The following is a 14,396-nucleotide window of genomic DNA, read 5'->3' as shown; positions in this document are numbered from 1 at the left end:
ACTAGGCCTGATATAGTGCATGCTCTAAGTGTCACGAGCAAGTATCAGGCGGATCCAAGCTTGGAGCACTGGAAAGCAGTAAAGTGTTGTTAGGATCAAGAGCACTAAGAGGGGGGGGTGAATTAGTGCAGCGGAAATCTTTCACTATTAAAATCGAAAGCTGCGTTCGTTTGATAAAAACGATTTCAATGTAAAAGCCGATTCTAATATTACTTTAACTTAAGATTAAGCGAGATGACGTTAAAGTAAATCTACGAAGACAGTTTGCAGTTTATGATGAAAATCAGAATGCAAGCGCAAACTGAAATGCGACGTTCGTACGATAAAACCGGTTTACGTTAAATGCCAATTTTTTAAGATAATGAACTTTGAGATACGTTTTATAAATGCGCAGAAGGCAGTTTGCAGTTATGATTGAAATCAAAACGTAAACGTAAATTGAAATGTAATGATCGTACGAAAAAGTCGATTTACGTCTAAACGCATATTCGGAAAGCCCTGAACTTAGAAACTCGTTCGTAAAAGCGCAGAAGGCAGTAGCTATTTAGGAGGTTTGCAGTAAAGATAAAATGCTCAAAGTAAATGCAAACCGAGATTTAGAGTGGTTCGGTCAATCTTAACCTACTCCACTTTTGGCTTCCTCCATCGACGAGGTCACCGACGTCAACTAGAGGCCTTCCTTCAATAGGCGAAGGCCAACCACCCTTTTACAGTTTCACTCCTTTTGACTGGCTTAGGAGACAACCCTTACATAAATTTTCTCTCCTCTTTTTACAACTCAAAACTTTGAAGAACAGAGGGGGAACTTTTGGCCTTTACAACAATTTTGAGCTCTAAGAATCACAGAAAAAGATCAAGATTTCGAGTGCAAGTTATGCTCTTTCAGTGCTGAATGGGTGGGGTATTTATAGGCCCCAACCCAGTTCAAATTTGGGGCTCAAAACTGTCAATTCCCGGAATTTCGAGATCAGGCGGCTGCACCTCCTGACTCGGGCGGTTGCACCACCTGGCAGAGCTCGAAGACTGAGCCTCTAGGCGGTGCCACCTCTGTCAGGGGCGGTTGCACCTCTCTGCTAGAGCTCGAAGACCAAGCTCAAGCGGTTGCACCTCCTGACTAGGGCGGTTGCACCGCCTGCCAGAGCTCGAAGACCGAGCTCAAGCGGTGCTACCTCCTATCAGGGGAGGTTGCACCGCCCAATCTCGCTCGGAGACTGAGCCCAGGCGGTGCTACCTCCTGGCTTGGGCGGTTGCACCTCCTACAACAATCAGGGTCCGAATGGGTAGATCCATTCGACCCAATTTTGGTTTTTCAGGGGCTCAATTGCCCCAAGATTAAGCTAATGGGATCACCTCCCATTTCCAACTTAATCATTGTGCTAACTGCGATAAATCCTAAGACAATTTCTGCAGCTTGCAACGGTGCGTCAATCGCTTCTTCCGGCGAGTTTCCGGCAAACTTCCGTCGATCATCCGATGAACCCTCGGTGATGCTCCTATAGACTTCCGGCAAACTCGTGGACTTGCGACGATCCACTTGGCGAGTTCCGACGAGCTTCTTTTGGCAAGCTTATGGACTTCTCGGATTTGTTCTCGCAGAACCTCCGATGACTGTCCGAACTTCCGTCGAACTCTCGAACTCCCAACGTGATCATTGTCTTGACTCCGGTGCAACTCCTGCTGCATGTCTAATTTTCATCGTAGTTAATCCTGCACACTTATCTCAACACATAGATTAGATAACAAATGATAATTGACTTCATCATCAAAATCCGAGATTCAATAATCTTCCTCTTTTTGATGATGACAATCAATTGATAATGGAGTTAACCTTAACTCCCCCTGTCTATATGCCATACTTGAGATAAGTCATTCTTGAATTCAAAACCTTAAGAATTAAAGAGACATATTGATAAGTTAAAATCATTTGAACTTATCAATATTCCTATCATGATTCCTATCATGATGTCTCTCTCTGAAGATGATGTCAAGGCTTGACATTCATTTTCAAATTTTACATTACAAGTTTGAATGATGGTAATAGTAACAATTCATCATATTGTAAGATATCAGTATGTAAAACTGTGAAGTAAGATTTTGATATCATTACATGATGTACACATTTCAAGTACACATTTCAAATATTTTAGCAAGTATTGCATTTCATCACACGGTAAGATATCAACTTGTAAAATTACGATGCAAGTTTTTTGTTTGATATCTTGACACGATACAAGGCATAATACAAATCATAGCATTTATTCATATATCTCTTGGTGATGCAAGCATGGCATAATTATAGCATCGGTGTTTATAGCATCAATTCATATATTTCTCCCCCTTTGTCATCAACAAAAAGTATGGTAGTTGTGATATCAGGAGAACAATACAAGTAAATTTTGAGTATAAGTGCGATGATTGTTTCATGCCTTTACTTGATTCATGTTATTTCCAATAGTAAATGATAGGAAATTAATTGTTCAAGCACATAAAGGAAAACATGATATGTTGATTGCTTTGATTCATGCTATTTGTGAGTTTGCTTTGAGTCAAGATATGTGAAACAACTTTTTGTAAATAGAAATACTATCATCCATATTTCAAGATGGAATCATTTCATCAAATTCATTTCAGAAAAATATTTTTCATAAGAGTGTACGAGAAAATTCGATTTTTAGCATTCCAATTGTTAAGCGAATCCGAAAATGAAATTAACTCTTTCATGCATTCTGACAAGATTATGCTACAAATTTTCAAATACAATCAAAAGACAAAACATTTTTGTATTCAACACATAATTTTCAACATGTTATTTAGGCATGTAATGGCAGTCAAGTGATTTGATCATTCAATAAAGTCTGAAAGATAATTTTAACTAGTTTATGTGTTCGGACACATCAACATTCCTAATTCTCTTCTTATGAAATCAAATTGTTCTTCACTTAGAGGTTTTGTAAAAATATCGGCTAGTTTAGTATCAATATCATGGCAATGTCATGACTTATCAACTGCATTGGTGTATCACTTTCTCAAATTATATTTATCATGGAAATCAAGGCACAAGGTTTTCAAAACATTTAGTTTCAATGTAAAATCCGAGATAAACAGTGAGAGAAGTTTGTAACTCTGCATATGCTCACAAGAAAAATATATCAGGTAACCATATCAAGGATCAAGGTAAAGCCCATCATGGTGAGTAATATAAGGAGTTTACAACAACAACAGATGATTGTGTTCAGACAAGCTCATTCATGAGGTGGAAAATTAAAGTGCCTAAATAAAGAGTCAAATTGTTGATGAATTTGCTGCAGCTCAGATAGGATTTGATCTTGTCGATGTTCAAGCCGTTCTTGTCTTTGTTCGAATCGGTCCATCCGAATCCCAATATCTTCAACAGATGATGTATGAGTTTGCTCAAATGGATGTGTTTCCTCAAAGGGACAGATCGGAGGAGATTGAGTACCCCTAAAGACTGGTGTTTCCGGTTCTGGCTCAGGTTGAGGGGGGTCGGTTCTTCTAAGCATTCTAACCCAGTTACCGTTTCTATAAAAACATCTTAATCGATGAAGTAGATTTTTATTTATTATGCTGAACCTATTTACTTTTATTACTTCTTCTTCTAGCGGTATTAGAATATCGTAGGCTTTCATTATTCTAGTGATTAAACCACCATATGGGAGCATCATGTCTTTCTTAGATAGTTCTAACATGTTTTGTTGGATAAGATAACCAAGACAGATGTCATGTCCTTTCATGATCAAATACATAGTTCCTAATTCTAATTGGCTTACTTCATCATGATGGTATTGTTTAGGGAGAATAATGCTAGTTAGGATATAATAAAGTACCTTAGTGTTTAGAGGCAGTAGATGTTCACAACTTTTAGGAACAAATGCTAAGTTGGGATTGGCAAAGATTGTTCCTAAAGCTTCAACAGCTTCATCATCCCATGATCCTCTAAAGTAAAGTCCTCTACTTTTTATGGGAATGTCTATCATGTCGCAAATAAATTTATCCGTAATAGAGATGTGTTGTCCTAAGAGATAGGTAGACATTCTTTCTTCTTCATCTATTTGTATGTTGTTGTAAAACAATCTAACAAGTCTTGGATAGATGGGTTCATTAATTTGTAAGATAGGGAGTAGATCTAAGTTTGCAAACCATTGGATTGTCTCTAAGTCTCTTAGCTCATTTAAATCTACATATTTTCCCTTATTGACACTCCTAAGTTCGAAAGAGGAAAATTTTTCAGCATGGTATTTTGAATCGAAAAGGGTGAGATCAAAATCTTCCACTAATCTCCTCTTTCCTTTGTCCCTTGAGGATCTTCTAGATCCCATAACTACTACTGTTTTAGAAGAGTAGTGATGAGCAAGAGTAAATGAAAGAAAACAGAATTTAAGGGCTTCTTAGAGAATACCTTAGTAAGATCTTCAAGAGAGGGAAGGATTGTTGATGTTTTGCTTCGAAATGAGAGGTAATTGAGATGCTATGAGGGGAGAAATGGGGATTGAGGAGCTTTGGAAGAGTAAAGAAGGGAAGGGAGTGAGTTGGGGTCGGTTTCACCGTCGGCCCTAGCTTGGGTTAAAAAGGACAGAGTTGCGGGCGGTTGCACCTCTGGCTGGGGCGGTGCAACCGCTTGCAACACGTGACGGCCGGAGGTGCTACCTCCAGCTGGGGCGGTGCCACCGCCTGCAGGCGGTGAGCACTTGTTCTGATCGCAGTGTTATCTGATTTGAGAGTTTTTGTCTTGAGAAGAATTTTCATTCAGAGCAATCAAATTTACTTACGTAATTACGTAAGAGTTTTCATTTTAAGATAAGAACTTTTGCACGATCAAGATAGATCTTTTGACGTGTATACTCTCAATGTCGTACAAATGTTTGTGACAGTTTGTTCAAGTTGATAAGCCTTGTAAGTTCATGACAAACTTAGTCAGTTCATGTTATAGAGTTGGATTCGAAAGTTATAAACAGATGAAATTGACGGCTTCGAAAATCCAGAGGATATGTGAATCAAGCGTTTCTAATTCTGAAAAATCAAATAGGATTGTATCTAAATCGCTTTTGTGATTTTTAAGTTTTTAATCTTCATTCGCTATTTAGGCTAGAGAGCATTACGAGTTCATTTTGGATCTTGGGTCATGAATATCGCGAATCCAAGGAGCAGGATATTATTTCTTGCTCCAGCTTATAAAAAAAATTTTTATATATTTTTACAGGAAAGGATGATTTTTAGGTACCCATTTGCTTTTGGGTGCCTCAAAGATAGATCTACATTGTTTATCATGTTGCATAGAGTTTATCATGGTTCCTTTAGGGACCCAAATTAATTTATTCGGACTAATCTTCTTGAATGGACAATAATGCGTTTTGTGTCCAAGTTTGCAACAAAAGTTGCATTTGCTTTGGTGTCGAACATGTAAGATGGGGCCTTTTATGAAGGTGGTTGGATTTTGGTGAGGACTTCTCACAAATCCAATTCCACTTCTTTTGGGAACGTGACCCTTGTTTGCAAGGATCATGTTTAATGACTTACTACCAACCTCGAATTTCTTCAAGGTGTCATTAAGTAGCAAGTTTTCCTTTTGAAGAGTTTCTAGATCATGACATTTTATGCATGAGCTTAAACTATCATGATATTCAGCTTTTAACTTATCGAAATTACAAATAAGACTATCGTGCTCCTTTTTTAGCAATTTGTATTTTCTACTAATTGTCTTACATTCATCAAATAATTTATGGAAAGTATTTAATAATTCATGATAAGGTAAATCTGCATCAATTAAATCCGTTACCTCTTCTCCGATGGCCATTAGGGCGTAATGAGCAACTTGCTCGGTGTTGGACTCCTCTTCTTCGGATGCGCTCGAATCATCCCATGTTGCTTTGAGCGCCTTCTTCTTTGGTGTTCTCTTTTTGATTTGGGGACAATCACTCTTGTGGTGTCCCGGCTTTTTGCACTCATAGCAAATGACTTGGTCCTTTTTGGGTTCAAGTTTGTTTTTTGTGTCATTCTTAAACTTGTTTCTTTTAATGAATTTTTTAAATTTTCTTGTTAGAAATGCTAAGTCATCGTCATAGTCCTCATCACTTGAGTTTTCTCTCAAGTGGTCTTCTGAAGTTCTAAGTGTCATATCCTTCCTTTTCTTTGGAAGGATGTCTTCTTGCTCTTCATGAGCTTTGCAAGTCATCTCGTAGGTCATTAATGACCCAATTAGTTCTTCAAGAGGGAAGTTGTTTAGATCTTTCGCCTCTTGAATAGCAGTGACTTTAGGATCCCAACTTTTAAGAAGGGATCTTAGAATCTTATTTACGAGCTCAAAATCCGAAAAACTTTTTCCGAGTCCTTTTAGACCGTTGACGACATTCGTGAAACGGGTAAACATGTCGCTAATAGTCTCACTCGGTTTCATCCGGAAAAGTTCAAAAGAGTGTAACAAAAGATTGATTTTTGACTCTTTCACTCTACTTGTGCCTTCATAAGTCACTTCAAGTGTGTGCCAAATATCAAATGCGGTTTCACAAATCGAAACACGATTAAACTCGTTTTTATCAAGTGCACAAAATAAGGCATTCATAGCCTTTGCATTAAGAGCGAAAGCCTTCTTCTCCAAATCATTCCAATCGATCATTGGAAGAGAAGACTTCGAAAAACCGTTTTTGACAAGATTCCAAAGTTCAAAATCTATAGAAATAAGAAAGATCCTCATTCGGGTCTTCCAATAGGTGTAGTCCGTCCCATTGAACATGGGTGGACGTGTAATAGAATGACCCTCTTGGTTTCCGGCGTAAGCCATCTCTCTTGGGTTTTAATCCGTTTGAGAGTTAACCCGGCTCTGATACCAATTGTTAGGATCAAGAGCACTAAGAGGGGGGGGGGGGTGAATTAGTGCAGCGGAAATCTTTCACTATTAAAACCGAAAGCTACGTTCGTTTGATAAAAATAATTTCGATGTAAAAGCCGATTCTAAGATTACTTTAACTTAAGATTAAGCGAGATGACGTTAAAGTAAATCTACGAAGGCAGTTTGCAGTTTATGATGAAAATCAGAATGCAAGCGCAAACTGAAATGCGACGTTCGTACGATAAAATCGGTTTACGTCTAAATGCCAATTTTGAAGATACTGAACTTTGAGATACGTTTTATAAATGCGTAGAAGGCAGTTTGCAGTTATGATTGAAATCAAAACGTAAACGTAAACCGAAATGTAATGATCGTACGAAAAAGTCGATTTACGTCTAAACGCAGATTCAGAAAGCTCTGAACTTAGAAACTCGTTCGTAAAAGCGCAGAAGGCAGTAGCTATTTAGGAGGTTTGCAGTAAAGATAAAATGCTCAAAGTAAATGCAAACCGAGATTTAGAGTGGTTCGGTCAATCTTGACCTACTCCACTTTTGGCTTCCTCCACCGACGAGGTCACCGACGTCAACTAGAGGCCTTCATTCAATAGGCGAAGGCCAACCACCCTTTTACAGTTTCACTCCTTTTGACGGGCTTAGGAGACAACCCTTACAGAAATTTTCTCTCCTCTCTTTACAACTCAAAACTTTGAAGAACAGAGGGAGGAGAACTTTTGGCCTTTACAACAATTTTGAGCTCTAAGAATCACAGAAAAAGATCAAGATTTCGAGTGCAAGTTATGCTCTTTCAGTGCTGAATGGGTGGGGTATTTATAGGCCCCAACCAAGTTCAAATTTGGAGCTCAAAACTGTCAATTTCCGGAATTCCGGGATCAGGCGGTTGCACCTCTTGATTGGGGCGGTTGCACCGCCTGGCAGAGCTCGAAGACTGAGCCTCTAGGCGGTGCCACCTCTGTCAGGGGCGGTTGCAGTGCCACCTCTGTCAGGGGCGGTTGCACCTCTCTACTAGAGCTCGAAGACCGAGCTCAGGCGGTTGCACCTCCTGACTGGGGCGGTTGCACCGCTTGCCAAAGCTCGAAGATCGAGCTCAAGCGGTGCTACCTCCTGTCAGGGGAGGTTGCACCGCCCAGTCTCGCTCGGAAACTAAGCCCAGGCGGTGCTACCTCCTGGCTGGGGCGGTTGCACCGCCCAGTCTCCCTGGGAGACTTAGCCCAAGCGGTGCTACCTCCTGGCTTGGGCGGTTGCACCTCCCACAGCAATCAGGGTTCGAATGGGTAGATCCAGTCGACCCAATTTGGGTTTTTTAGGGGCCCAATTGCCCCAAGATTAAGCTAATGGGATCACCTCCCATTTCCAACTTAATCATTGTGCTAACTACGATAAATCCTAAGACAATTTCTGCAGCTTGCTCCGGTGCGTCAATCGCTTCTTCCGGCGAGTTTCCGGCGAACATCCGTCGATCATCCGATGAACCCTCGGTGATGCTCCTGCGGACTTCCGGCAAACTCCTGGACTTGCGATGATCCACTTGGCGAGTTCCGACGAGCTTCTTTTGGCAAGCTTATGGACTTCTCGGATTTGTTCCCGCAGAACCTCCGACGACTGTCCGAACTTCCGTCGAACTCTCGAACTCCCAACGTGATCATTGTCTTGACTCCGGCACAACTCCTGTTGCATGTCTAACTTTCATCGTAGTTAATCCTGCACACTTATCTCAACACATAGATTAGACAACAAATGACAATTGACTTCATCATCAAAATCCGAGATTCAACAAGTGTATCCTTAAGTACTTGAGAAGGATTAATGATCTTTTACTAGTATATGGAGGTAGTAGCCTTAAGGTTGAAGCCTACACAGACTCAAGTTTTCAGTCTGATGTCGATGATAGCAAGTCAAATTCAGGGTATGTGTACACCTTGAATGGAGGAGCAGTGTGCTGGAAGAGTTCCAAGCAAGATACTACTGCTAACTCGACCATAGAGGCGGAGCACATTGCTCCATCAGATACAACAAAGGAGGGAGTCTGGTTGAAGAAGTTCATCACAGATTTGGGAGTCGTGCTAGGTAACGAGGAGCCGATTTCCTTATATTGCGACAACTATGGGGCGATTACTCAAATAAGGGAACCCAGATCTCATCAGAAGTGTTCTGAGGAGGTTCTAGCTTATCAAAGAGATCGTAACCTGAGGAGATGTAGTAGTGGAAAGAGTTCCATCTGAAAATAACATTGCAGATCCACTGACAAAGTCGTTGTCTCAGATTGTCTTTGAGCGTCACAGGGGTCTGATGGGGATCAAACACATAGGGGATTTGCTTTAGGTTAAGTGGGAGATTGCTAGTCATAGGTGCCCAACAAGCTAATCACGTGAGTGATGGCACGTGTGACTCGATACATAATCTTTTTGCTTATTATATTTTGGCATATATCACTTTATAACTATATATATATATATATATATATATATATATATATATATATATAGTGATGTCCTTGGATTTGTGCAATGGGAATCGGATCATGATGAGATCACGATAATGAGATCGATTCACCTTTAAACACAGATCCTAAATAATCCCGGTCATAGGTTACTCGAGAGGGACATCGTGATAACCGGACAAACTAGTGTGTTGTATACCCGTCCATATGATGGATGCAGCTGGTCTCATAGCTGCTCATGTAGGGACACTAGGGATATAGTATAGGTGCTCATTGGAGAATGAGTTCACTGATTGATCCGCTTACGGAATGCTGGATGGTTGATGATGCCTTATTGTCAAACAGCGATTCCGTAGTCCTAGTGGTGTATCTGGGCCTTAGACTTGAGACACCAAGGATGTCCTGTATGAGTGCTCCACTCTTTGATACCAGACTTATAGGTTTGGCTGTCCCAGATCTAGTACAGCTGGTCATTGGGAGTGGTAGTCGACCTTAAGAGGGCTATTGAGTGTCGATAGAGGATCATCTACTCTCGGCGTTATGAGAGGAATATCTCATGTGTTCTTGCTCAGACAAATCCCTGGCTAGGGTCATTCGGGTTGAGAGACAAAAGTTTCTTTGGGAGATTCCGATTATTGCGAGACTCGAGTAGAAATCATATGGGTCTGACAGCACCATGCTCTATATACGGTCTCTAGGATATTAGATGGATGAGGGACTATAGGTACACGGTAACTGAGGACAAATATATCCAATGGATTGGATTCCCCTTATCGTTTGGAGACTACGACGTAGTGGCCTAGTACGTTCGTAGTCGATGAGTCGAGTGAATTATTACAGAGATAATAATTCACTAAGTTAGAAGGAGTTCTGATAGGTATAACTCACGGCCAGCTTGATATTGGTCCTAGAGGGTCACACACATATGGTAGGCATTGCGATGAGTAGAGGTTCGGATATGAGATATCCGACGGAGCCCTTGTCTTATTGGATGTAGATCCAATACCCACTAGGGGAGGATCCATTAGGGTTTGACAGAGAACCTCTATAAATAGGAGGGATTCAGAGCCTTATAGGCTAGAGTCTTTGTTTGCCTCTCCTATTCTCCTTCCCCTCTCCACCTCAGAGCAGGCCTGGAGTTTTGAGGAGCGTCATCGCAGCCCTACTGTGTTGATCACCGCTAGAGAGGAGGACGCTTGACCTCCTTCACCCTCTCTTAAAGATCTGCAAGGAAACAGGGATATACGATCTCCCTAGGTAACACAATCTACTCTATACGCAGTTTTAAGTTTCGCGGATTTTGCGCACCAATCTTCGCACGATGACGAACATCTCTTTGGGAATCGGGGATTTTGTTTTCTTGTTCTACAGCTGCGCATATAATGTCGCCCCCAAGATTTCCCAACACTTCGCCGGAAGCTCGCCGAAAGAAGCGATTGACGCACCGGAGCAAGTTGTAGGAAATGTCTTAAGAAATATCATAGTTAGCATGTAGATTAAGTTAGGAATGGGAGGTGATCCCATTAACTTAATTTGGGGGCAATTGGGCCCTTGACAGACCCAAATTGGGCTGAATGGATCAACCCATTCGGACTAGAATTCCTGCTAGGCGGTGGCACCGCCCAGGAGATGGTCCCCTAGGAAAGCTGGGCGGTGCAACCGCCTAGGTCAGGCGGTGGCATCGCTTGGGCTCAGTCTCCGAGCGAGACTGGGCGGTGCAACCACCCCAGTCAAGCGGTGGCACCGCTTGGGCTCAATCTCCGAGCGAGATTGGGCGGTGCAACCACCCCTGATAGGCAGTGGAACCGCCTGAGCTCAGTCTTCGAGCTTTGTCAAGTGGTGCAACCGTCCCTGTCAAGCGGTGGCACCGCCCAAAGGCTCAGTCTTCGAGATGTCAGGCGGTTGTACCACCCCAGTCAAGAGGTAGTACCGCCAAGACCCCGAAAATCTGAGAAATGACATTTTTGAGCTCCAAATTCAAACCAGTTTGGAGCCTATAAATACCCCTCCCATCCCTGGGTAAACATACAAGCACAGAGAGATTAAAAGAGAGAAAACACTGCTGCAATCTTTAGAATTTCCCTCCTCTAGCTTAAGTGTTAGAATTCTGTTTAAGAGAGGAGAGTGAGTGCTTATAAGGGTTGTCTCCTAAACCCGGTAAAAGGAGAAGAGGGGTGTGCGAAGGAGGTTGATCTTCGCCTAGTAAAGGAAGATTGTTAGTGGATGCTGGTGGCCTTGACAGAAGAGGAATCAGAGGAGTGGATGTAGGTCACGATTGACCGAACCACTATAAACTCTCGTCTTCTCTGGTTTGCATTTATTCTTGCTGCTTACCTTACTGCAAACCTCCATATGTGCTTTACTTCCTCATTACTTTTGCTGCACTCATTTACGAACTCACTTTCAAGTTAAGTTTCTGAAAACGGTTTTACGTCGGAAACGATTTCATCGTACGAACGTAGTTTTAAACATCGAAAGTTTTCCACTGCACTAATTCAAACCCCCCCCCCCCCCTCCCTCTTAGTACTCTTGATCCTAACAATTTTTAGGCTCCAAGTTTGAATTCACTTGAAGCCTATAAATACCCCTCTCATCCCTGGTAAACACACACACAACTGAGAGCAAAAAAGAAAAGAAAACGCTATTGTAATCTTGTGTGAACTCATCTCAAACTCTAAGTGTTAGGCTTATTTAAGAGAGGAGTGAAGGGGGTTGTAAAGGTTCTCTCATGAACCTGTCAAAAGGAGAATTGAGTTGTAAGGATAGTTAATCTTCGCCTATTGAAGGAAGATCATTAGTGGATGCCGATGGCCTCAGCGGAAGAGGAATCAACGAAGTGGATGTAGGTCACGACGACCGAACCACTATAAAATCTAGTTTGCATTTATGCTTTGCTATTTACATTTATTGCAAACTTCCTTACTTGCTTAATGTTAGGACTCTAGCTAGGAGAGTCCTAATTGAGAGGGACATTCTGTATGAGGTTTTTTCTTAGAGAAGAATTAGGAGTTGTAAGGGAATAGGAGTCTTGAGTAGGAGTCCTATTATGAGTTGGTTAGAAGTAAAAGTCTTAAGTAGGAGTCCTATTAGGAGTTAGGGTTTATAAGCCCTATAAATAACCATGTATTCTTTCTCTTTTCTTAAGCAATAGATGAATCTTTTATGCAGCCTTTGAGCAGCAACTTGGAGGGAGGAACCCCTATAGAGTTCCAAGGAGGTCGATCCCCTAAAGAGATCAACCCCGAGTTTAGAATCTGCAAGGGTTCTAACACCTGGTATCAGAGCAGCGTTCTTGGCATCTCGCTGCCCTTCCACTGCCATCCATCAACCCTCCACAACCGCCCAAAGCAATTCCCACAATTGCTTAAAAGATCATCGCCAAATTCCACCGTCATCTCCACCACCGCAGATCATCCTTTGATCTCCCCGTGAATTGCAATAGGTTCTGGTTTCCTACCTTACTACTGCTGCAATTTAGTTATCCCTATTCGAAAATCCAAAAAAAAAAAAATTCGTTCTTATATTGCTGCAAATTTTCATCGTAAGTTGCTGAAATTTTTCGACGAGAATTCTGTTATCGCAACTTACACCAATTTTCTTGCTGTTACTGCCGAAATTTTCTTAATTAAATTGGACATCCTTGTTGTCATATAAACTGAGATATTGCTGTCAATTCTCTCCTCAAATCTCTCAAATTTTTTGTGGATATTTCGTCGAGAAACCACTGTTTCTTCGACGATAATTCTGCTCTTACAAGACAACACAATTCTGCAGCAAACTTTCACTGATTTATATCAAACCTATACATGCCTTTAACCCATCAACAAAAGAGAGATCTTAACATCACAGATTTGGAGTCATGTACTATGGCATATGAGGAGGCAATCAATGCTAAATTTGAAGCCTTTGAGGCACGAATGGAGGATAAGATTCAGACTCTCCTTACCGAATTCAGTTTGGGCCGACCACCAAGCCCGAAGAAATCACATCAAGGAGAGAGCTCTAACCAATCACATCATGCCCAAAGAGATGACTTCCAAGAGAGGGGAGGCTCTATGACTGACCCCAACTATTCGCGCATGAGAGTGGACTTCCCTAGATGGGAAGAAGGAGACCCAATTGGTTGGATCTCGCGCGCGGAGCGATATTTTCGGTACCATAAAACTGCGGATGCATCCATGGTGGAAATTACAGCTATACATCTTGAAGGAGATGTCATACAATGGTTTGACTAGTTTGAACACACTTATGGAGTCCTTTCATGGCGATAATTCAAAGAAGGACTACTGATCCGCTTCAGACCAACTTATTACGAGAACATTGACGGACAACTAGCAAAGATCCGACAAACCTCCACCATTCAGGAGTACCAAACCAGGTTTGAAAGATTATCTAATCAAACTTGTGATTGGTTTGAAAAACAACTATTGGGACTTTTATTGAGGGCTTAAAGCCGGAGATCCGGGGAGAAGTTAAGGTGCGACAACCATACACGCTTATGGTAGCCATCTCTTTCGCACGACTTCAAGAGGAGAGATTGAACCATGAAGCTCGGAGGACTAGGATCACTCCACGACCTACAATACTAAAGCCCTCACCCCCCCCTACTATCAACCGAGTCCCTGCACCAAAAAGGTTAACAAGAGAAGAACTTCGGGAGTGATTTGCGAAGGGGTTATGTTGGCATTGCGACGAGCCGTGGAGCCGCGAGCATCACTGTAAAAAAGGTAGACTTCTTATGATTGAACCTATAAAAGAAGAGGTCATTGAACATCTAGAAGAGAGCCTTGAACATGAAGAAGAAGATATGGAAGAAGAGCCACAGCCGACCGACATTACGGTTCACGCACTAGCCGGCTACTCAAATCCGCAAACGATGAAAGTTGGAGGCCTTCTCAAACAACAGCCGATCACTGTTCTCATCAACACGGGTAGCACTAATAACTTCCTGAATAGTAAAGTTGCTACTCGGATGATACTGCATATTGAAGGTTGCAGCAAGTTCGATGTAAAGGTTGCCGACGGCAGAATCCTAAAGTGCAACCAAAGATGCCCGCAGGTGAAACTATTACTGCAAGACCAAGAAATTATCACC

This window comes from Musa acuminata, chromosome BXJ1-2, assembly GCF_036884655.1.
Source record: "Musa acuminata AAA Group cultivar baxijiao chromosome BXJ1-2, Cavendish_Baxijiao_AAA, whole genome shotgun sequence".
Taxonomy (NCBI): Eukaryota; Viridiplantae; Streptophyta; class Magnoliopsida; order Zingiberales; family Musaceae; genus Musa; species Musa acuminata.
Note: the sequence above shows the minus strand (reverse complement) of the source record.